The sequence below is a fragment of the Musca autumnalis genome, unplaced genomic scaffold, assembly GCF_047663935.1.
Source record: "Musca autumnalis isolate F117 unplaced genomic scaffold, ASM4766393v1 scaffold_5, whole genome shotgun sequence".
Lineage (NCBI taxonomy): Eukaryota > Metazoa > Arthropoda > Insecta > Diptera > Muscidae > Musca > Musca autumnalis.
Genome location: NW_027412088.1, coordinates 150,205,059 through 150,229,134, shown reverse-complemented (window position 1 = coordinate 150,229,134; position 24,076 = coordinate 150,205,059). Strand labels below are relative to the sequence as shown.

The window sequence follows — 24,076 nt, the reverse complement described above, 5'->3', positions numbered from 1 at the left end:
GCACTACTCCTCTCCATTATGAGACTCAATTTTCCAGTTGTCCCAAGCTGATGTTGGACATCTGGGGAATGGTTATTCTTCTTGGGAAGGAGTAGTGCCTGAAAATTCCGAAAAATGCACTGTACCGCTGCAGCTCATTCATACTGATATACTGCCTGCTCAATATAAAGATAAGAGAATGCCGTACTCGGAGACCACCTTCAGCAATCGCAACATCAGAACGGCAAGGCTAACAGGTGTGGTTTTAGGGCAGTGCCTTTATTCAGATTGGTAGTGAATAGGAACAATTAGTTTAATTTCGTTTATAAAAGTTCGTTTATTGCAGAAGTAATACTCCTGATAATACTCCCTCCAAAACAGGTCATATGGGACGACATCGTTGTTCTTTCCAAACCACGGACCAATATTTACAATTTTCCGAATTTAGCGAAATACATAGAATTGCGCAATACCGACTAGACCTAAACCTAGATATTCTGGACTTGGATAGTTAACAACATAGGCAGCACCATTCTTTCAAAATACGGAAAATTGGGAGGGACCTTTCTATGGCAGCTATATAAAAACATGGAACAATACCGGAAATTTTCAGGTTGAAAGTTTTATACCACCAACGGAGAATAAATATTAAATTTCATTCGTTTTGATGGGTAATTGATGGCACAACCTTAAAAATACCGAAAATCGGGAAGTACCCCTCTATGGGGGCTATTTGAAGGCATTGACTTATATTAATAATTCTCTTCAGCAATATTTTATACGCCCATGGCAGTTTGAATACTAAAATTTAATTAATATCGGTGGTATATTGAGGCCACAACTTTCAAAATACCGAAAATTGGTAGGTACCGTCCTATGGGGTCTATCTGAGGACGTCGACCTATACCGGCAAATTTCGGGTGGAATGTTTCATACAGAAAGACTTAATACCAAATATCAGCTATTTCGGTGGTGAATTAAGGCTACAACCATCAAAATACAGAAACTCGGGAGGTACTATCCTATGGGGGCTATATGAAGGCGTGATCCTATACCAACAAATTTAAAGTTGAAAATTGTATACCACCGACGAAGGCTAATTACCAAATGTCAGTTATTTCGATGCGGTATTGAGCACACAACTTTCAACATACCGAAAATCGGGAGGTACCCTTCTATGGGGGCTATATGTAGACATGGACCTATACCGACAATTTCAGATGGAAAATTTTGCACCCCTAGCTTACACTGAATACCAAATTTCACAAATTTCGGAGGTAGAGTTCTATGTAGGCTTTACGAAGGCCTATACCGACAAATTTCAGATGAAAAATTTTATAACCTCAACGAAGACTAAATACCAAATTTCAGCAATTTCGGTGGGATATTGAGACACAACCTTCTGTGTTCTATGGGGCTATATGAAGGCGTGTACGCATACCGACAAATTTCAGGTGGAAAGTTTTATACACCAAACGAAGACTAACCACTAACCATTTCAGTGTGATAATGAGGCGTAAGCCTTTAAAATACCGAAAATCAGGACGTACCGTTATACGGGGGCTATATCAAAACGTGGAACGATATAGCCCATTTTCAATACCTAACATCCTAGGAGTAACAGAAACTTCTATACCCAATCACAAAACTCTATCTAAAATTGAAAGCTGTATCTTGATTTCAACAGACGGACGGAAGGACGGACGGACAGACACATGCTGATCACGAATATATACTTTATAGGGTCTCCGACGAAAATTTCGATGTGTTACAAACGGAATGACATATTTAATTATGCTCTTCATATTACGGTGGAGGGTATAATTAGACACATATTAAAAGCACATGTCCACCATTTCTGTTATTGATTTCTTAAGGGTATTAAGCTGTATGCGAAGCTAACTAATTATGTTAACCTATTTAAACTAGGTGCCACGGTGGTGCACTTTTACGCACATCCGCCTTGCACGCTGATAGTCATGGTTTCGATTCACCGGTCAGACAACATCAAAAATTTTCAACGATGGCGCATAGTATCGCTCAGTAATGTTGGCGACATTTCCTGAGTATTTCTGCCATTTGAAACTTCTCTACAAGTGGTGTCTTAGGGCACGCCGTTCGGACTCGGCGATAAACAATAAGTCCCATATAAATGAGCCAATATGAATCAGGGTGCACTCATTGATATGAGAGAAGTCTCCCTTGTCCCTTCTGGGATGTTTGTGAAACAATTATATTATATTTAAATTTACTTTTCATGTATAACGGCAATTTTAAACAAACTCTTTGTGAAATATCTTTTAATGGCTAACACTATGTCAACGCACTTCAACTCTTATGTCCTTAGTATTTAATAAATTTCCGAACGCAATAAAATTGTGCAATTACTTATCTGAAACAATCCCTTTCGGCATTAACTTTGTAAACACATAATTTCCTTATAAAGCAGCAATTAGTTTGCATTACAATTACCTTAAGAACCTTTTAATTTTATAGCTGATTTAACTATAAAACCATCACCTTAAGCTAGTAATTATTGCACGCAATGCTATTGTAAATCTTTAATCATCATCACACACACATACGCACATACAATCAAAAGCAATAAAGAACAGCTACTAAATTATTTGCAATACCGAAGACCAATTGTCCACCTTGTTGTAGACATATTTACATACTCGTACATATGTATATATTTGTATATGCAAAATAAAAAAATTGCAACATGACTCGCTAGAAGCAGCAGCGACAGCAGAAAACATACATTTAACAGAAACCACATTAGTAATTACGTATGACGCCTTTGGTGTGGCGATAAAGTGTTCATTGCTTACACTCTCTTTCTCTAATGCGATTAAATAACACTTCAGCGCTTCAACCAAACACACCCACATACACCAATATCAATAACAGCAACAAGACCACTACCACCAACACCATCACTAGCATTACCACCACTATTGCCACTGTTAACAGCAAAACCTATGCATTCATGGATTTACAACTTTGGTAGACTCAGACTTTAAGACCAGGTAACCAGATCCATTTCTCATATTGACGACCACCTACCTAGCAGGCAGTACTAAGGCCAGATAGAGCGAGCATTGAAGGCCAATTGCAATATTTGCTTGGCTGGGCCGCTGAGGGTGTTCGTGTGTGTGTTTGGTTTTGTTTTAAACCAGTTGACCAAATGCGTTTTTGACCACTTCAATTTTAATGGATGGATTTACAGGCAGTTCTACCAAAATGTCGTAAATCAAAGTCATGAACAGTTCACACAGTTTGCCAGGTAAAGCCACTTTATGGCAATGCGTCGATATTCCGGAATGAAAGGATAGGCATATGTACATATAAATATTCTTTCCTTGGTTGGTGTTAGTTGTTAGGATACTACTGACCACCATGGTCATTTCTCAATCTCTAGCGAATATGTATATACAGATGTGGTTAAGTATTCTTGCAATTGAAATGTAATGATGTGTGTAGGAGTGTTCGTTTTAAAATTTTAAGTGTCTGATTCATGTAGTTGATTGAATAGGCACTGTTAAACATAAATATATAGGATAATCCCACATGCCGTAGTAACGCGTTATGCGACATAAAATTATAGGTAGAAAGAAAGGGAGTGACTATTTTCAATGGACATTTCCGACAGAGATATATTCTCTGTCTTTGACATTGAAAACATTAAAATTAGAAGATGGCACGATCTAACTTAATCTTAAAACCTAAAAATGGATCTTTGCTTAGCATTTAGAACTTTTGTTGGGGAGAAGGAGTAAACTTTATAGTAATCCACATGGATTTGGCGAATAAATAAAATTGACAAATTTTTTTATAAACAAAAAATTTGGCTGGTAGCTGTAGGGTTCTTGGGCACCTTCGAGGACTTAATCTCGAAAAGAAATAGCTTGCAATGAAAAAATATACATACCATTGTTGTAATCTGGCATACTTTTTCATTACAACGTTATCATTTGTATATGGACAAGCCCCCAAAAACTCCTTGGGGACCCAATAACTACTGACTCCTAAACTTAGCTAAAGTTCCAAGGTAGACAAAATGATCTTAAGCTACCTTCTAACATGTCCCAATATTAAGGGAAACTCCTTCAGATCCGCCTCTTACTCCTGCAATTATTTTTACAGTGTTTTATTTAACTTGCTTTGGTGTCTTTTTAGTTCAAATATAGTAACTCATTTTCCACACAGTTGCAGCTGACAAATTGAAATAAAACTTTGCACACTTTTCAGATTTGGATGACAATACATGAATACTAAACCAAAACCAATCTGGGTCCATTTTTTATAGCCCCCATATAGCGCTACCTCCCGATTTAAAGTATTTTAAGGGTTTTATCTTAATTTTTAGCCCGAATTGGCTGCAACTTGGCATTTGGAGTTCCCAATAGTACATAAACTTTCCCACAAAAATTTTTGAACATAGGTCCCCATTAAGCGGTACCACCCGATTTCAGGTATTTCGAAGTGTTTCTTTACATATTCGGTCTAAATTGTCTGTAACTTAGTTATGGGGTTCCGGTGAAGGTGGAAAGGGCATGTCGAGAAGTAGAAGTTCGGAGGAGGTTGTTCAGAAATTCGAGGAGGTTGTTCGGAAGTTAGGAGCAAGTTGTTCGGAAGTTCGGAGGAGTTTGTTCGGGGTTCCGGTGGTGGTTGTACGGAGGTTCGGAGGAGGTTGTTCGGAAGTTTGGAGGAGATTGTTAGGAAGTCCGAAGGAGTTTGTTCGGAGTAGTAAAATCCATTTACTTAAAAAATTAAGAATTAAAAAAATAAGTTGCAGTGTCTTATTTATAAATGCACTAAAAACTAGAAATAAAACGCTTGCATTTAAATTAAAAATGGTGACAAAATTAAAGGGCAATAAACGGCAAGCGTTTTATTTGAGAGATTCCATCATGAAGAATATACTTATTGAGGCTAAGAGAAAAATTATTTTCTAGTTTTTAGTGCATTTTTTTTGTATACCTTTCACCATAGTATGGAGGGTAAAGTTAGTTTGTTTTTCCGTTTTGTAACACATTGAAATAAACATTTGCGACCCAGAAAATATATATATATTCTTCATCAGGATAAAATTCTAATTCATTCTAGCCTTTTCGGTCTATTGTAGTCACTCTATCATCCACAAAAATTTAGCTAGAACGCTATATTGGTGCACCCAAATGTATTTTTTCTTTTCATGGGCAGGTCAACCTCAAAGATTGGCTATATCGGTCCATGTCTTGGTATAGCCTCCATATTAACTGCAATTTGTGACCGAACTAGCTCTAATTTGATATTTGATGTTCTTAGTGGTCAAAACAATGTTAAACAACAACAGTTGCCAACATAGGTCCACAGTTTTTGAGTGAAATACCCGTAATTTAGCATTTGGAGTTCACTGTTTTGGTATAGAGATATTTTCCGATTAGCGATATTTTGAGGGTTGTTGTAGATTGTGCCATTTCTTTTGATATTTGCATCTCTCCTTGTCTGAAACATTATTTGGTACTGAATTGTTCGGAGGGATTCTTTCCTATTTTAACTAGGACCTAGTATCAGTTAAAGTCATCTTACAAAGCCGAATGAGCTTTGCGGGAATACCAAAACAAGACATGGCTTGGAATAACTTTGGGCGTAGGGGGCTGTCGAAGGCTGGTATAAAGCTGCTTTGGTATGCTCTAATTTTTCATTGATCATAGGCTTTAGTCGTTCGCATAATATTCCTGATACTATCTTGTAGGCAATAGGGAGCAGATTTATGTCCCTATATTTAGAGCATACAGGCTTATCTCCTTTCTTGTGGACGGGACACAGGATACTCAGGTTCCAATCGTCGGGTAGGCGTTCTTCCTGCCAGATGGTGGTAACAAGCTGTTGCATACACCTTATCAGCGTTTAGCCTCAGGTTTTGAACAGCTCGGCTGGTAAGCCATCGGCTCCTGCTGCCTTATTATCCTTTGGCCGGTTAATTGCTGACTTTACCTCATCTTCGCTGGGCGGTATACATTCAATACCATCTTCTGGGATTGGATCTGTGGTATCTTCGTCGTCTTCGCTACTATTGGATACCAAAAGGTTCCTTCCATATCCTGAGCACACTATCTGTATCAGTTACCAAATTAAAGCTAATAATAAATATTCAATTTTTGTTTTGAATATTTTATGGTGGATGGTATAAAATTTCGGCCCTCCGAACTCAGTGATTTTTTACTTGTTTGATATTGAACTATATCGGTTCACGCCTTCGGGCACTCCATACGTCTGTGGTAATCACTCTGGCATCCACAAAAATGGAGACAGGACGCTGAAATTTTTGGATGATGCGTCTTTTGTTTGCAGGCAGGTCAGGTTCGATGATGGGCTATATCGGTCCACGTTTTGATATAGCCCCCGTATAACGGTACTCCCGATTTTCGGCATTTTGAGGATTTTAGCTACAATTTTTAAGCGAACTAGCTGTAATTTTACATTTGATGTTCTCAGTGGCCACGAAACTTCTTTTCCAAAAATCGGCAATATAGATTCATGTTTTTGTATAGCCCCCATATAACAGTACCTCCCAATTTTCCGTTGGCCGAACTACCTGTAATTAAACTTTTAAAGTTCTTAGGGGTCACAAAATATGTCCACCAAAAACCGTTAACCGAGGTCCATGTTTCGGTATAGCGCCCATATAAGAGTACATCCCCATTTTCGGTATTTGGAGGATTTCAGATAAATCTTTTACCTATCTACCTGTAATTTGACGTTTGAGGTTCTCAGAGGCCACAAAATATCTCCACCAAAAATTTTCATCATAGGTCCATATTTCGGTATAGCCCCCATATAACGTTGCCTCCCGATTTTCGTTATTTTGAGAATTTTAGCAACAATTTTTAACCGAACTAGCTGTAATTTGACAGCTGAAGTTCTTAATCGTCATGAAACATCTCCACCAACAATTATCTACATAGGTCCACACTTTGATATACCCCCCATATATAAAATTACCACCTGATTGAACACATTTTTTATACCCTCCACCATAGTATGGAGGGTATATTAAGTTTGTTTTTCCGTTTGTAACGCATTGAAATACTCATTTGCGACCCTATAAAGTATATATATTCTTGATCAGGGTAAAATTCTAAGTCGAGCTGAGCACGTCCGTCCGTCCGTCCGTCCGTCCGTCCGTCCGTCCGTCCGTCCGTCTGTGGTAATCACTCTAGCATCCACAAAAATGGAGATAGGACGCTGAAATTTTGGGAAAATGCGTCTTTTGTTTGCAGGCAGGTCAAGTTCGATGATGGGCTATATCGGTCCACGTTTTGGTATAGCCCCCATATAACGGTACCCCCCGATTTACGGTATTTTGACGTTTTTAGCTACATTTTCAGACCGATTTGGCTATAATTTGACATTTAGGGTTCTTAAGTGTCAATAAACATATATAACAAAACTTGTGGACATAGGTCCACGTTATGGTATAGCCCCCATATAACGGTACCCCCCGATTTGCGGTATTTTGACGTTTTTAGCTACATTTTTAGACCGATTTGGCTATAATTTGACATTTAGGGTTCTTAAGTGTCAATAAACATATATAACAAAACTTGTGGACATAGGTCCACGTTTTGGTATAGCCCCCATATAACGGTACCCCCCGATTTGCGGTATTTTGACGTTTTTAGCTACATTTTTAGACCGATTTAGCTATAATTTAACATTTAGGGTTCTTAAGTATCATTAAACTTATTTAACAAAACTTGTGGACATAGGTCCACGTTTTGGTATAGCCCCCATATAACGGTACCCCACGATTTGCGGTATTTTGACGTTTGTAGCTACATTTTTAGACCGATTCAGCTATAATTTGACATTTAGGGTTCTTAAGTATCAATAAGCTTATATAACAAAAATTGTGGACATAGGTCCACGTTTTCGTATAGCCCCCATATAACGGTACCCCCGATTTACGGTATTTTGACGTTTTTAGCTACATTTTCAGACCGATAAAGCTATAATTTGACATTTGAAGTTCTTAAATGTCAATAAACTTATGTAACAAAACTTGTGGACATAGGTCCACGTTTTGGTATAGCCCCCATATAACGGTACCCCCCGATTTACGGTATTTTGACGTTTTTAGCTAAATTTTCAGACCGATATAGCTATAATTTGACATTTAGGGTTCTTAAGTGTCAATAAACATATATAACAAAACTTGTGGACATAGGTCCACGTTTTGGTATAGCCCCCATATAACGGTACACCCCGATTTGCGGTATTTTGACGTTTTTAGCTACATTTTTAGACCGATTTGGCTATAATTTGACATTTAGGGTTCCTAAGTGTCAATAAACATATATAACAAAACTTGTGGACATAGGTCCACGTTTTGGTATAGCCCCCATATAACGGTACCCCCCGATTTGCGGTATTTTGACGTTTTTAGCTACATTTTAAGACCGATTTAGCTATAATTTGACATTTAGGGTTCTTAAGTGTCATTAAACTTATTTAACAAAACTTGTGGACATAGGTCCACGTTTTGGTATAGCCCCCATATAACGGTACCCCCCGATTTGCGGTATTTTGACGTTTGTAGCTACATTTTCAGACCGATTCAGCTATAATTTGACATTTAGGGTTCTTAAGTATCAATAAGCTTATATAACAAAAATTGTAGACATAGGTCCACGTTTTCGTATAGCCCCCATATAACGGTACCCCCCGATTTACGGTATTTTGACGTTTTTATCTACATTTTCAGACCGATTTAGCTATAATTTGACATTTAGGGTTCTTAAGTGCAACTAAACTTATATAACAAAAATTGTGGAACTAGGTGCACGTTTTGCTATAGCCCCCATATAACGGTACCCCCCCATTTACGGCATTTTGACGTTTTTATCTACATTTTCAGACCGATTTAGCTATCAATTGACATTTAGGGTTCTTAAATGTCAATAAACTTATATAACTAGTGGCTATTCCATGTTTTGGAATAGCCCCCATATAACGTTACCGCCCTATTTCAGGTATTTTGAGAATTTTACCAACAAGTTTTAACCGAATTATCTGTTATTTGAACATTTGACATTTGAAATTCTTAGTGGTCACAACACCTCTCCAACAAAAATTGTCAAGAAAGCCCCCATATAACGGTACCTCCCGATTTTCAGTAATTTGATGATTTTAGCTACAATATTAAACCGAACCAGCAGTTATTTGACATTTGAAGTTCTTAGTGGTCACAACACCTCTCCAACAAAAATTGTCAACATAGGTCCATGTTCGGATATAGCTCCCAGAAAACGGTACCTCCCAATTTTCAGTAATTTGGAAATTTTAGCTACAATTTTTAACAGAACTAACTGTAATTTGACATTTGAAGGTTGTAGTGGTCACCACACATCTGCATCAACAATTTTCAACATAGCCCCAATATAACGACACTTCCCGATTTTCGGTACTTTGAGGATTTTACTTAAAATGTTTAACCGAACGTAGATCCATGTTTTTGTATAGCCCCAAAACAAACCTCCCGATTTTCCGTACCTTAGCTTTATTTTTTGGACGAACTTTCTGTAATTTGAAATTTAAAAGTCAACAAAAATTCTGCAACAAAAATTGTTCATTTAAGTTCATATTTTCGTATAGCCCAGATACCTCCGAACTAGCTGTTAATGACATTTGAAGTTCCCACGTTATGTACCGATTTTTGATATTTTGAGGATTCTAGCTAAATTTTTTAACCGAACTAGGAGTTATTTGACATTAAAGGCTCCCATCAAAAACTGTCAACATAGGCCCATGTTTTATTATAACCCCTATATAACAGTAGCTCCCAATTTCTAGCCCACCAAAAATTGTCAACAGTTAGATATAGGCACCATAAAATAGGGCCTCCCGAATGAAGCATATTATGTACATTATCTGACATTTTAACGTACTCACTTAAAGTTGTGGACAGGAATGAATATTTTATGGTGGAGGGTATGAAAAGTTCGGCCCGGCCGAACTTAACGCTTTTTTACTTGTTTAAATTAGATAAGATAATTTTGGCATTTGAACTTAACGACTTTTTACTTGTAAATTTTTGTCTAGTGACAGCAACTGCCCTTGTGGTAGCAACTTGCCCTTGTGTCCCACATCAATAACCTGGAAGAAAAATTGGTTAGCACTATACACACTGGAGAAACCTCCTTTGGACATTTTCGGGTTTCGGTGAAAAGAGTCATTTTCTATCTTTCTTTTTGCAGCTATGTATTTGTGAATGCTGCCCTTAACTTCCATGCGTCCGGAAATTGCTTATGTAGAAAAGTGTAGTCTTATGCACTTTGATTAATAATTCCATAACATGTCTTAAGTACTTATTATTCTATTCAACTGCCTATCGAAAGAACTCTATGCCATAATAAATAACTCACACAACTTTATGAGTTGTCAATACACCCTTGTTCTACTCTGTCATTTGTAATATATATGAACTTTTATATTTAACCAATCTACTTAGTATAAGTTTAATTTAACTTATGTCACTCATATATTCCACATGCATTACTAATTTATTCTTCATTTCTAAAATTATCATTACAGAACAAGGACAACGAAAAGTTTCGAACTACAAGTAAGTTGACTATAAGAAGAAAATTTAATTAAAAATTTTTATAATTAATATACACTGGCACAATTGACAAACTGAATAACTCCACCCCCACACTTATGGCAAAAGTCAAGTCAGAAGAACTTCTGCAAGCGTCTACATATAAAATACGTATAGTTATATAATGAATGAAAGCCAATATACAATTTCAAATTTATACAAAACTATGCAAATATAGAAAATTTTAAAACCATGACAAGACAAACAATAAAACGAGAAAGATGTTCTTGGGCGAAGGAGAAGAAACGAAGTAGGAAGAAAAGAAAAAATATGTAAATTGCATAACCAAGACAAGAGACGACAGGTACACTCTTAAAACACAAAACTACTCAAATAAATTTTACTACTTAAAGTCATTGTTGTTATCCTCATCATTATCAATACAATCTTCTAAAAGGATCAACCTGCTTTTAACATAGCAATACCAACCATCTTACATATGTTCATGTAACGTCGGGGAGGAAGGAAATGTTCAGGGATATGTAAAACAAGACACAATTTTTTTTGTTCACTTGTCACATGAATTGAATTGTAAGAAAATTAGAGGTGGGGTAGAACGGAGAGAGAATTGCTAGTTATCAGAAACAATATCCTACGATTGATGTATCAAGAGATAAGAAGAAAAAGAGATTGCCGTAATACCGTAACTTCAAACAATGTCATGCAAACAACATTAACGCCATTCATAGGTTTCCTGATATGCGCGAATCATCTTCAGATTGTGAGTTACACACACATTCTTACAGACAACATATCTATTGGTGTTATTTTTTTCGTCCTATTCACAAGTGAAATGCGTTGATTTTCTTTTTCATGCCGAAGAAATCCTATTGAACTTAAGGCTGACGCTGATGTCTATAATCATGATATTTTCGCTGGATTTCATTTCCCTGGCATGTGATTTCTTTCTTCGAAGCTACAACAGTCAGCGAATGAAGCTGTGTCACTTTTCTTTATTATGCTTCTGGGTTTATTAGGGTGCTACTCACTTCAGAGTATAACAACTGAATGATATATTATGTTCGGGTTAAGGAATATTGAATAGGTAGTGGTATCCGCATTTTTGGAATATGTTATGCCAACAATTTTCTTTATTTTGGTTAGAAATTACAACAATAATAACTTTACTACAACACTACCCATTCGGGTCGAGCATACATTATAACACATTATTAAAAACTTTATTATATTGAGATAAAAATTTTGGATAAAAATTTAACTGACTGCAGCCACAGATTATTCGTTCCCAACGCTGAAGTTAAATATACCTCCAAGCATTACTCCCTCAACTTCTCAACGAAGTTTTCGTATTCAGTTTTCATTATATCCTAAGTCTTACGACTAATGGTCCAATCAAAAATGTGCTTCAGTAAAATTATGGGTTTGGACCCCATGTATATTTGGAGAAAATCTGTATCAGATAAGTCATAAGTCTACTCCTTTAGGTACCTTCTCCACAAAAGTTCAACTTTTTCGCGTGTTCAAGATAATGCTCGACGTGGGTTACCTTTCGCTACAAGCTTTGCCAATCGTGATTATTTTTTCCAAACTAATCTCAAATTCGAAGATGAAGTATATGAAATGCACCACAGCAGGTCAATTATTATGGCTTAAGTACAGGTTGAAGCCTGGTGGCGGAACAATTTTGAAATTTATTTTATTTCTTTAACCTACGCATGGTTTCGGGCGACTTCCCGTAATAGCGTAGAATAGTTGAAACGTTGATTGATTTTCTCCATCAGGGCTTCAGTTGCAGTTTATCTAGATGATCTCTCTTAATCCTCCAGTAAATGGTCTTCTTGCGAGTCGCTTATTGTTTCGTCTAGCTTTTGTGTGTTGCTCGGAGGTTTAAGCTAGTGACTGACGTCCTCGTCCTCGCCGAGACTTGCCCCGCCTTTTAAGAAATGAGACGTAATACTCCACACCCTTAATATTTACCAGAGTGTCTATAGAGAAATTTTCAGGTTCCACCACACGGAAGACACCATCCTTTTTCTCCTATTTCTGGAAGACCTCCGATTGCTGGACATTGGAGGCCTAGTCAAAAACACCGAGCATGAGCTCAGCCTCGAGTTTGCATCTATATCGCTTGACATACATCGCCACTTTGGTCAGGTGAGGGATTTCATCATTCCCCACCAACATTCGTTTGACACCTTTCCATGGAGTTAGCTATATATCCCCGCGAGAGCCGCAGAGTTCGCACGCTGGCCCAAGTTGCACATTAGCGCACATTAGTGCACCTCCCTGTGAAAGACCTCCAATCTTATCACATCCATGGTCTGAGTTTGATTGCAAAGACTCAGTCCATGAGTTCCGTCTCGAGATTGCAGCCATATGCCACATGCCAACCGTTTCGGCCAGCTTTAATTTGTTACCTTTTTATACCCTTTTTAGACCCCAAGTATCTTTGGAAGAAATTCGTTACAGACAATTTGGAGTTGATTTAGCCATGTCCGTCTGTCTGGCTAGAGCGCACGATAACTCTCGAACGGAACAACCGGTATAAAATTTGGCTTTCGTAATATATTGTCCAAACTCAGTTTAAGTTCGAAGATGGGTTATATCGATCCACTCCTTCAGGTACCTCCTCCACAAAAGTTCGAAAATGTTCGGAAATTTTGTGCGCACGATAACTCTTGAAAGGAGTAACCTATTTGGTCCATACTTTGCACATCGTGAAATGCCTACCAGACTCAGATGAGGTTGCAATATGGACTCAATAGGTCCATTCCTTCGGGTACCTCCCACACAAAATTTTGCCCATCTTCCCCCAATATTTAAAAAATGTCACTAAAATGGTGCGCAGTATATCTCCTGAACGAGGCGTTCACACTACTTGAGCTAGAACGCTATATTTTTGCACCCCACTGCATTTTTTTCATAGACAGGTCAAGTTCCAAGATGGACAATATTGGTCCACGTTTTGATATTTGAGGTTCCCAGTAGTCTTGAAGCGTCTCCGCAAGCAATTTTCAACATTGATTTATGTTTTGGCATACCTACATATAACGGTACCTCCGATTTTCGGTGTTTTGAAGATTTTAGCTACAGTTTTTTGAACGAACTGCCTGTAATTTGACGTTTTAAAACCCTAGTAGTCGTTGAACTTCTACACCAAATTGTTAATATAGGTCCGTGTTTTGCTATATCTTCCATATAATGGAGATTGAGAAGTTTAGCTGCAATTTTTAACAGAAATTTGCCTCAATTTACCGTTTGAGGTTCCTAGCGGTCACAACTCCTCTCCACTAAAAATTGTTTGTTCATGGTTTGGTATAGCACTCATATAACGGTACCTCTGATTTTCGGTATTTTGAAGATTTTAGCTACAGTTTTTGACCGAACTGCCTGTATTTTAAGGTTTGAGATTTCCAGTGGTCACAGAACTTCTACAACAAAAATTGTCAATGTAGGTCCATGTTTTCGTATATCCCCCATATAACGGTACCTCCCGATTTTTGGTATTTTGAGGTTTTTTGCTATTTTTTTTGCTGAACTGCCTTTAATTTGACGTTTGAGATTTCCAGTGTTCACAAAACTTCTCCATTAAAACATTTAAACGTCGGTCCACACTTTGAAATATCCCCCATATAAATTTGCTGTCCGATAGAAAACATTTTATATACATTTTCTGACCTAAGTTGGGTATTAAGGGTATCCGTTGTCATAAAATATCTCCACATGGAATTGTGGAGAATATTTTATGGTAGAAGGTATACAAATTTCGGCCAGACCTACGATTTTTATTTGTTCTTCTTCAACTTTTTTAGGGGAAGGTTCAAGAGGCAGGTGATCCTACAGTTATACTACAAGCAGGTCGTATCACATGTAATATCTCATGTTCAGAGAAGAATAGTTTGACCATACAAACTCTTATCCGGCGGTGGGGACGCGCTTTGTAGGCGAACGGAATAAAAGTTTCAATTTGTGTCTGAAGGTCAGCTTGTTTCGATGAAATATAATGGTGCATAATATATGTCTATAAGAAATCATGGAATTACACTGTGCAACATTTTTGAGCCAATCGCGTGCAAACAACTTCTGTCTAGAATTTTATGAAAGTAGAGGACCAATAGGCAAATACCATATTTGGGTTTTGTTTTCTTAGATCGGGTTCGGTTTTTATGGCCTCATCTAAACATGGTTAAAGATCGAATTATTAGAACAAATCGGGGCTGTATCTCTGAAACCAATACGAATCTTGTTTTGACATCTGCAGCAAACTTGTAGATAAGAACAAGAAGAAAATATTTGGAGGAATTGTGAACTCGAAAAACTGAATTTCTTGCCTCAAATTTTATAATATATCTAAAAATTCTAAAATGTGTGTGTATTTCGCAGCGTATCTCCCAAAATGTTAAATTATTCTTAATGTTACCTTTTGGGAAAATATTCTGTGAAATGTAATACACAACTCTTCAGAACATTATATTGTTGTAAAATGCCTCTATAGCCTTGTTTATAGCAAATTTTTCAACAACCATTTGGTAAATATTTCAATAATTCATTGAAATCCCCAACATGAGAATAAACAGCCTGTGTGAACATTGTTTGAAATAAGTTTTGTAAAAGGTATGTTATGAAATACCCCCTTAACAACGTGAAATAACCATTTTAGAGTTTCAAAATGTTCTGAAGAATTGATGGACACATTATTTTGAAAATTTCTAGAATGGTTACTTGTTTCAACTCCTAACAGTTTAGTTGTTACTGACCAGAATTTCAGAAATTATGTAAACTTTTCTATATTTTAACGAGTTTGATGCGCTAGATGCAGTTTTTCCTAGTTCATCTGTATGGCACATAAGTTGTATTACTTTAGGACTACAATATTGCTGAAGACTGCACGTTGATTGATTTTCTCCATCAGGGCTTCAGTTGCAGTTTATCTAGATGATCTCTCTTAATCCTCCAGTAAATGGTCTTCTTGCGAGTCGCTTATTGTTTCGTCTAGCTTTTGTGTGTTGCTCGGAGGTTTAAGCTAGTGACTGACGTCCTCGTCCTCGCCGAGACTTGCCCCGCCTTTTAAGAAATGAGACGTAATACTCCACACCCTTAATATTTACCAGAGTGTCTATAGAGAAATTTTCAGGTTCCACCACACGGAAGACACCATCCTTTTTCTCCTATTTCTGGAAGACCTCCGATTGCTGGACATTGGAGGCCTAGTCAAAAACACCGAGCATGAGCTCAGCCTCGAGTTTGCATCTATATCGCTTGACATACATCGCCACTTTGGTCAGGTGAGGGATTTCATCATTCCCCACCAACATTCGTTTGACACCTTTCCATGGAGTTAGCTATATATCCCCGCGAGAGCCGCAGAGTTCGCACGCTGGCCCAAGTTGCACATTAGCGCACATTAGTGCACCTCCCTGTGAAAGACCTCCAATCTTATCACATCCATGGTCTGAGTTTGATTGCAAAGACTCAGTCCATGAGTTCCGTCTCGAGATTGCAGCCATATGCCACATGCCAACCGTTTCGGCCAGCTTTAATTTGTTACCTTTTTATACCCTTTTTAGACCCCAAGTATCTTTGGAAGAAATTCGTTACAGACAATTTGGAGTTGATTTAGCCATGTCCGTCTGTCTGGCTAGAGCGCACGATAACTCTCGAACGGAACAACCGGTATAAAATTTGGCTTTCGTAATATATTGTCCAAACTCAGTTTAAGTTCGAAGATGGGTTATATCGATCCACTCCTTCAGGTACCTCCTCCACAAAAGTTCGAAAATGTTCGGAAATTTTGTGCGCACGATAACTCTTGAAAGGAGTAACCTATTTGGTCCATACTTTGCACATCGTGAAATGCCTACCAGACTCAGATGAGGTTGCAATATGGACTCAATAGGTCCATTCCTTCGGGTACCTCCCACACAAAATTTTGCCCATCTTCCCCCAATATTTAAAAAATGTCACTAAAATGGTGCGCAGTATATCTCCTGAACGAGGCGTTCACACTACTTGAGCTAGAACGCTATATTTTTGCACCCCACTGCATTTTTTTCATAGACAGGTCAAGTTCCAAGATGGACAATATTGGTCCACGTTTTGATATTTGAGGTTCCCAGTAGTCTTGAAGCGTCTCCGCAAGCAATTTTCAACATTGATTTATGTTTTGGCATACCTACATATAACGGTACCTCCGATTTTCGGTGTTTTGAAGATTTTAGCTACAGTTTTTTGAACGAACTGCCTGTAATTTGACGTTTTAAAACCCTAGTAGTCGTTGAACTTCTACACCAAATTGTTAATATAGGTCCGTGTTTTGCTATATCTTCCATATAATGGAGATTGAGAAGTTTAGCTGCAATTTTTAACAGAAATTTGCCTCAATTTACCGTTTGAGGTTCCTAGCGGTCACAACTCCTCTCCACTAAAAATTGTTTGTTCATGGTTTGGTATAGCACTCATATAACGGTACCTCTGATTTTCGGTATTTTGAAGATTTTAGCTACAGTTTTTGACCGAACTGCCTGTATTTTAAGGTTTGAGATTTCCAGTGGTCACAGAACTTCTACAACAAAAATTGTCAATGTAGGTCCATGTTTTCGTATATCCCCCATATAACGGTACCTCCCGATTTTTGGTATTTTGAGGTTTTTTGCTATTTTTTTTGCTGAACTGCCTTTAATTTGACGTTTGAGATTTCCAGTGTTCACAAAACTTCTCCATTAAAACATTTAAACGTCGGTCCACACTTTGAAATATCCCCCATATAAATTTGCTGTCCGATAGAAAACATTTTATATACATTTTCTGACCTAAGTTGGGTATTAAGGGTATCCGTTGTCATAAAATATCTCCACATGGAATTGTGGAGAATATTTTATGGTAGAAGGTATACAAATTTCGGCCAGACCTACGATTTTTATTTGTTCTTCTTCAACTTTTTTAGGGGAAGGTTCAAGAGGCAGGTGATCCTACAGTTATACTACAAGCAGGTCGTATCACATGTAATATCTCATGTTCAGAGAAGAATAGTTTGACCATACAAACTCTTATCCGGCGGTGGGGACGCGCTTTGTAGGCGAACGGAATAAAAGTTTCAATTTGTGTCTGAAGGTCAGCTTGTTTCGATGAAATATAATGGTGCATAATATATGTCTATAAGAAATCATGGAATTACACTGTGCAACATTTTTGAGCCAATCGCGTGCAAACAACTTCTGTCTAGAATTTTATGAAAGTAGAGGACCAATAGGCAAATACCATATTTGGGTTTTGTTTTCTTAGATCGGGTTCGGTTTTTATGGCCTCATCTAAACATGGTTAAAGATCGAATTATTAGAACAAATCGGGGCTGTATCTCTGAAACCAATACGAATCTTGTTTTGACATCTGCAGCAAACTTGTAGATAAGAACAAGAAGAAAATATTTGGAGGAATTGTGAACTCGAAAAACTGAATTTCTTGCCTCAAATTTTATAATATATCTAAAAATTCTAAAATGTGTGTGTATTTCGCAGCGTATCTCCCAAAATGTTAAATTATTCTTAATGTTACCTTTTGGGAAAATATTCTGTGAAATGTAATACACAACTCTTCAGAACATTATATTGTTGTAAAATGCCTCTATAGCCTTGTTTATAGCAAATTTTTCAACAACCATTTGGTAAATATTTCAATAATTCATTGAAATCCCCAACATGAGAATAAACAGCCTGTGTGAACATTGTTTGAAATAAGTTTTGTAAAAGGTATGTTATGAAATACCCCCTTAACAACGTGAAATAACCATTTTAGAGTTTCAAAATGTTCTGAAGAATTGATGGACACATTATTTTGAAAATTTCTAGAATGGTTACTTGTTTCAACTCCTAACAGTTTAGTTGTTACTGACCAGAATTTCAGAAATTATGTAAACTTTTCTATATTTTAACGAGTTTGATGCGCTAGATGCAGTTTTTCCTAGTTCATCTGTATGGCACATAAGTTGTATTACTTTAGGACTACAATATTGCTGAAGACTGCAAAGCAAAATTCTTATTAGTTTCGGAGATAAAGGTCCGATCACTGGAAAAAAGGCTCATTTTAGGTCGGTTTAGATGAGGCCATAAAATCTAAACCCGATCTAAGAACACAAAACCCAATTAAGGTTTTTGTAGTCTCAATATGTACTTTCAGAAAATGCCCATTAGAAGTTGTTTGCATTTCCAGTGTTGCACAGTGTTATTAGAATACCCTTGATTTGAAATCAGTATATTTTATGGCCCTCAGAAGTAAACTATTTCGGTGTGCTTCTTTTGTTCTGACTCAGGCTGATGGTATGTTTCAGTTGACACTTTTGTATTTCAATTTTAGCCTTTATGTTCCATAGCATCGCCTACGCTATTTGATATTCGATACCGATAATACCCAAATTTTCCATCCAGGACCCTTATGGGGACCTATCCTATGTATATTCTTTGATTATTAAATTTCCGTGCCACCCTAATACCAACACCGTTAAAATTCAAGGCTCCTACGAGAATGACAACATGAATTCCATCAAAGCTTATACAAATATGTGGGTTTTGTATGTTTCATATTTATGCATAAGTAGATTCCTTTTGCCACAGATTCCATCGATGATAATCCCCGCGTACACTTTCTCATAATTTAATAACGTAGATGTGTAACATAACGTACAGATGAGCGTGTGGCTGTATGTGGGGCCTGTAAATTCAAATATCGTCTCCTGTGTGCCAACATCGATAAATGTTTATATTATTTTGAATTGTATTCCCTTTTCTTATTTCATTTCCTTCAATTGCTTGCCATTCCCAACAATTGCCTGTACATAGGGAGGAAGCATTTTATGCTTTCAAGTGTTTGCTTACAGCTTAAGAGTCAATAAAATTGTCATATTCTTATGGATTTTTTTACTTGTTTTTTTTTCTTCTTCTTCTTTTCCGCTAAAGCAATTGTTTTGTTTGGCAATCAACATAATGATTGCCATCATAATCATAATAATGAAGATTTTTCTTATACACATGACAATAGCAACCGAACAATACTTATGCAAATGTATGCGATCGCATAATGTAATCCCCCGACGAGAATTTGTCAATGAAGGAAACGAAATATAAAAATAGCGGAGGATATTTGTTATTAAGTATTGTCACTCTCATGGTAATCTGGTTGTTAAGAACAGGCATTTTGGAGAAAACATTCCTTCTCAAGCTAATCAGCGACGCTGTGTTTTGCATAAAAATATGTGATTAAATATGACATAAATTTTATTTTTTATATTTTTAGGGATGGTTAATTTAGATTTTCTTTATTTTAGAGCTAATTGTATAAAATGTATCTTTTGTACAGTTTAAAAGAAAGAAGATCTAGTTAGATTGCTTCAATAACTGGAAAACATACTTTTGCTTCAATACAAAGGAGGTCCTATTTTCTACAAAATCAGATGGGACATAAGAAACCTTCTACGGATGGGATGGCTTCCCAAATTGTTTAATCCTTAAGTCTATAAAATATATTTATTTTAAATCAAGGGTTTTCTGCAAATTCCTTGTTTGTTTATGAAAATCGTCCGAGAACGGATATTCGTGTGTTACATATTAATATATTTAGTTCGAACTGTTCGAAAAACGGCTACCCAATCGAAATCATTTTAGACCAAAAATTATTTATTTAGAAGGTTTTCAGAATTTTGTGCCCTTTTTCAGGATATATGATTTTACCAAAAATCTGTATGGATTTTTCCTTCTTCTTTTAAATCTTCTTTTAATCTTTGTTATAAATAATACTTTGCGAGAAAATTTCCGGCACACAGAGAACTCTAAAAGCTGAATTACAAAATCCTCAAAGAAAACTTGATCAAAAGTTATTGTTATAGAAAGGGCTGTTATGTCGAGGTAAAAATGGCACAACACCGACTCCAGGTCAGTTTTTATACCCTACACCACTATGTGGTAAGGGGTATTATGTGTTAGTGCATTTGTATGTAACATACAAAAGGAAGCGAGATAGACCCATAGTTCCTTCTAGGGATATACATAGAATCACTTTCTGAGTCGATTTATGCATGTCCGTCCGTCAGTCCGTCCGTCCGTCAGTCCGTCCGTCAGTCCGTCCGTCAGTCCGTCCGTCAGTCCGTCCGTTCGCAACATACAGGTCGCATTTGTTGACCGATTTCGCTGAAAATTGGGGAATACCATTTTTTTAGCCGTTGGAAGATCAAGTTCGAAGATGGGCTATATCGGTCCAAGTTTTGGTATAGCCCCCATATAACGGTACCTCCCGATTTAAGGTATTTTAAGGATCTTAGCCGCATTTGTTGGCCAAACCAGCTGAAATTTTACATTTGAGGTTCCCAATGGCCGCGAAATTGCTCCACTAAAAATTGTCAAGATAGGTCCACGGTTCGGTATAGTCCCCATATAACGATACCTCCCGATTTAAGGTATTTTATGGATCTTAGCCACATTTTTTTGCCCAAACTAGCTGAAATTTTACATTTGAGGTTCTCAATGGCCGCGAAATTGCTCCACTAAAAATTGTCAAGATATGTCCACGGTTCGGTATAGTCCCCATATAACGATACCTCCCGATTTAAGGTATTTTAGGGATCTTAGCCACATTTTTTGCTTGAACTAGCTGAAATTTTACATATGTGGTTCCCAGTGGCCACGAAATTTCGCCACTTAAAATTGTTAAGATAGGTCCATGTTTTTTTGTAGCCCCCATATAACGGTACCTCCCGATTTTAGGTATTTTAACGATTTTCCCCAAATATGGCTCCAATTTGCCATTTGGAGTTTAATGAGTTCAAAAAATTTACTTTAATGTTTGTTTTGGGTTATTAAAAAACTTCTCCACCAAGAATTATGGACATACATATGTCGACGTTTTGATATAGCCCCGAATTTTGGTATAGCTTCCATATTAAAGTACCGCTAGATTTTAGGCACTCTGCAGTTTTTATATACTTTTTATACCCTACACCACTATGTGATAAGGGGTATTATGTGTTAGTGCATTTGTATGTAACATACAAAAGGAAGCGAGATAGACCCATAGTTCCTTCTAGGGATATACATAAAATCACTTTCTGAGTCGATTTATGCATGTCCGTCCGTCCGTTCGCAACGTACAGGTCGCATTTGTTGTCCGATTTTGCTGAAAATTGGGGAATATCGTTTTTTTAGCCGTCGGGAGAACGCTATTTATTTTGGTGAGAATCGGTTCAGATTTGAATATAGCTCCCATATATATTTTCGGCCGATTTCGCGTATTTGCTGCACCAAACACTCTATATAAGTCCGATTTCAATGATATTTGGAGTGTGTGACTGAATTCGGTCTGGAAATAAATGTGCCAAATTATATCGAAATCGGTTAAGATCTGGATATAGATCCGATTTATATTTTATATATTCACAGTGGTGTAGGGTATCATATAGTCGACCCCGCCCGACTTTGATCCTTTCCTTACTGGTTTTTTCACGACTCTGGCTTACTAAAAATGAATAAAACATGTAATATAAGGTAAAATTCTATCTAACATCGAAAAGTACTGCAGAGACAAGTTAGAAAGTTGTAGTCGATTTTGTCGAAATATATGCACGAATATATACCCTCAGATTATTACAGAACTTTTTATACCCTCCACCATAAAATATTAAGAACTAAAAAGGAATAAATATTTTTTTCCTGTTCACAATTTTAGGTGGAGATATTTTGTCACCACGCATACCTAAATAAGGTCAATAAATTTATCTAAAAGTGTCTTAAATCGGGTTGCATCTTTATATGATGCTATATCAAAGTGTGGACCTACATATCATGATAATTTTTGGTGGAGACGTTTGATGACCACTGAGAAGCTCAAACGTCATATTACAAGTAGTTCGATCAAAAATGTGAAGAAATCTCTAAAAATACCTAAAATCGGGAAGGTCTATACTGACAAGTGTTGTGACCACTTGGAACCTCAAATGTCGAATAACAGATAGTTCGGTAAACAAATGTAGCAAAACTCCTCAAAACACCTAAAATCAGGGAGCTCATACCAAAACATGGACCCATGTTGAAAATTTTTAATGGAGAAGTTTTGTGACTACTGGGATCCTCAAATGTCAAATTACAGATAGTTTGGTGAAAAATGTAGTTAAAATTCTCAAAATACCCAAAATCGGGAGGTACTCTTATATGTGGCCTATACCAAAAACATGGACCTATATGGACAATTCCCTGTGGAAAGTGTTGTGACCGCTAGGAGCTTCAAATGGCAAAACTGCTATATCGGTTAAAAACTGTTGCTAAAATCCTCAAAATACCAAGAATCGGCAGGTACCGTTATATGGGACCTATTTTGACTATTTTTGTTAGATATGTTTTATGACTACTAGGAACCTCTAATGTTAAATTATAGGTAGTTCGGTAAAAAATGTAGGCAAAATCGTCAAAATACCGAAAATAGGGAGGTACCTATACCCAAACATGGACCTAGGTTGACAATTTTTGGTGGGGTAGTTTTGTGACCTCTGGCCACCTCAAACGTCAGGTAGTTCGGTCTAAAAATGTAGCTAAAATCCTTAAAATACCGAAAATCGGGAGGTATTGTTATGTGGGGGGTTATACCAAAACTAGACCTATGTTGACAGTTTTTGGTGGAGGTATTTTGTGATCTCTGGGTACATCAAATGTTATTTGTCATAGTTAGATCAAAAAATGTAGCTAAAATCTAAAAATACCGACATTCGTGAAGTACCGTAATATGGGGTCTATACAAACACAAGGTCCTATTTTTACCATTATTGGTGGAAAATCCTAAAAGTCCTAAAATCCTCAAAATACTGAAATCGGGAGGTACCGTTACTAACTTAAAATCTAACTTCAAATCCGCAACCAGTACGATGATTCCTTATCACTACACAGCGGAATTTTATGCAACCCCTATTTTTTGTCCGATTTATGTAAAATTTTGGGACTGGACATATTTTTAGCTTCTGATTACATTGCAATCGAAACATATGACATATGCAAAATGCATAAATTTTTGCATATGCAAAATTTATGCATTTTACATATTTTCTTATGCAACCAATATTTCAACAATAGGTACAAAAATGTTTGTGTGTACAATTTTTCTGTTTAAAATTCTCTTCAGACAAGTCAATAAAATAGGGAAATGTATAGCCACAGTCACAACATGAAATTGAGGGCACAACCTTCAAAATACCAGAAATCTGGAGGTACCGTTAAGACGTGGGCCTATACCGACAAATTTTAGGTGGAAAGCTTTATACCTACAACAAAGACTAAATACCAATTTTCAGTAATTTCGGTGGGATATTGAGGGCACAACCTTAAAAATACCAGAAATCCGGAGGTACCCTTCTGTGGGGGCTATATGAAGACGTGGACCTGTGCTGACAAATTTAACGTGGAATGTTTTATACCCCCAACGAAGACTAAATACCAATTTTCAGTCATTTCGTTGGGA

The 24,076-nt window shown here is 36.9% G+C and overlaps 1 long non-coding RNA gene across 2 annotated transcripts in view; it reads left to right on the top strand.

Moving 5' to 3' along the window:
* Positions 1–24,076, top strand: part of LOC141406731 (uncharacterized) — a 470,067-nt gene that overhangs the window by 200,440 nt on the left and 245,551 nt on the right. For both annotated transcript variants that reach the window (XR_012413497.1, XR_012413496.1), the window contains exon 5: positions 10,564–10,594. This is a non-coding gene — a long non-coding RNA (uncharacterized lncRNA). The remainder of the gene's footprint in view (positions 1–10,563; positions 10,595–24,076) is intronic.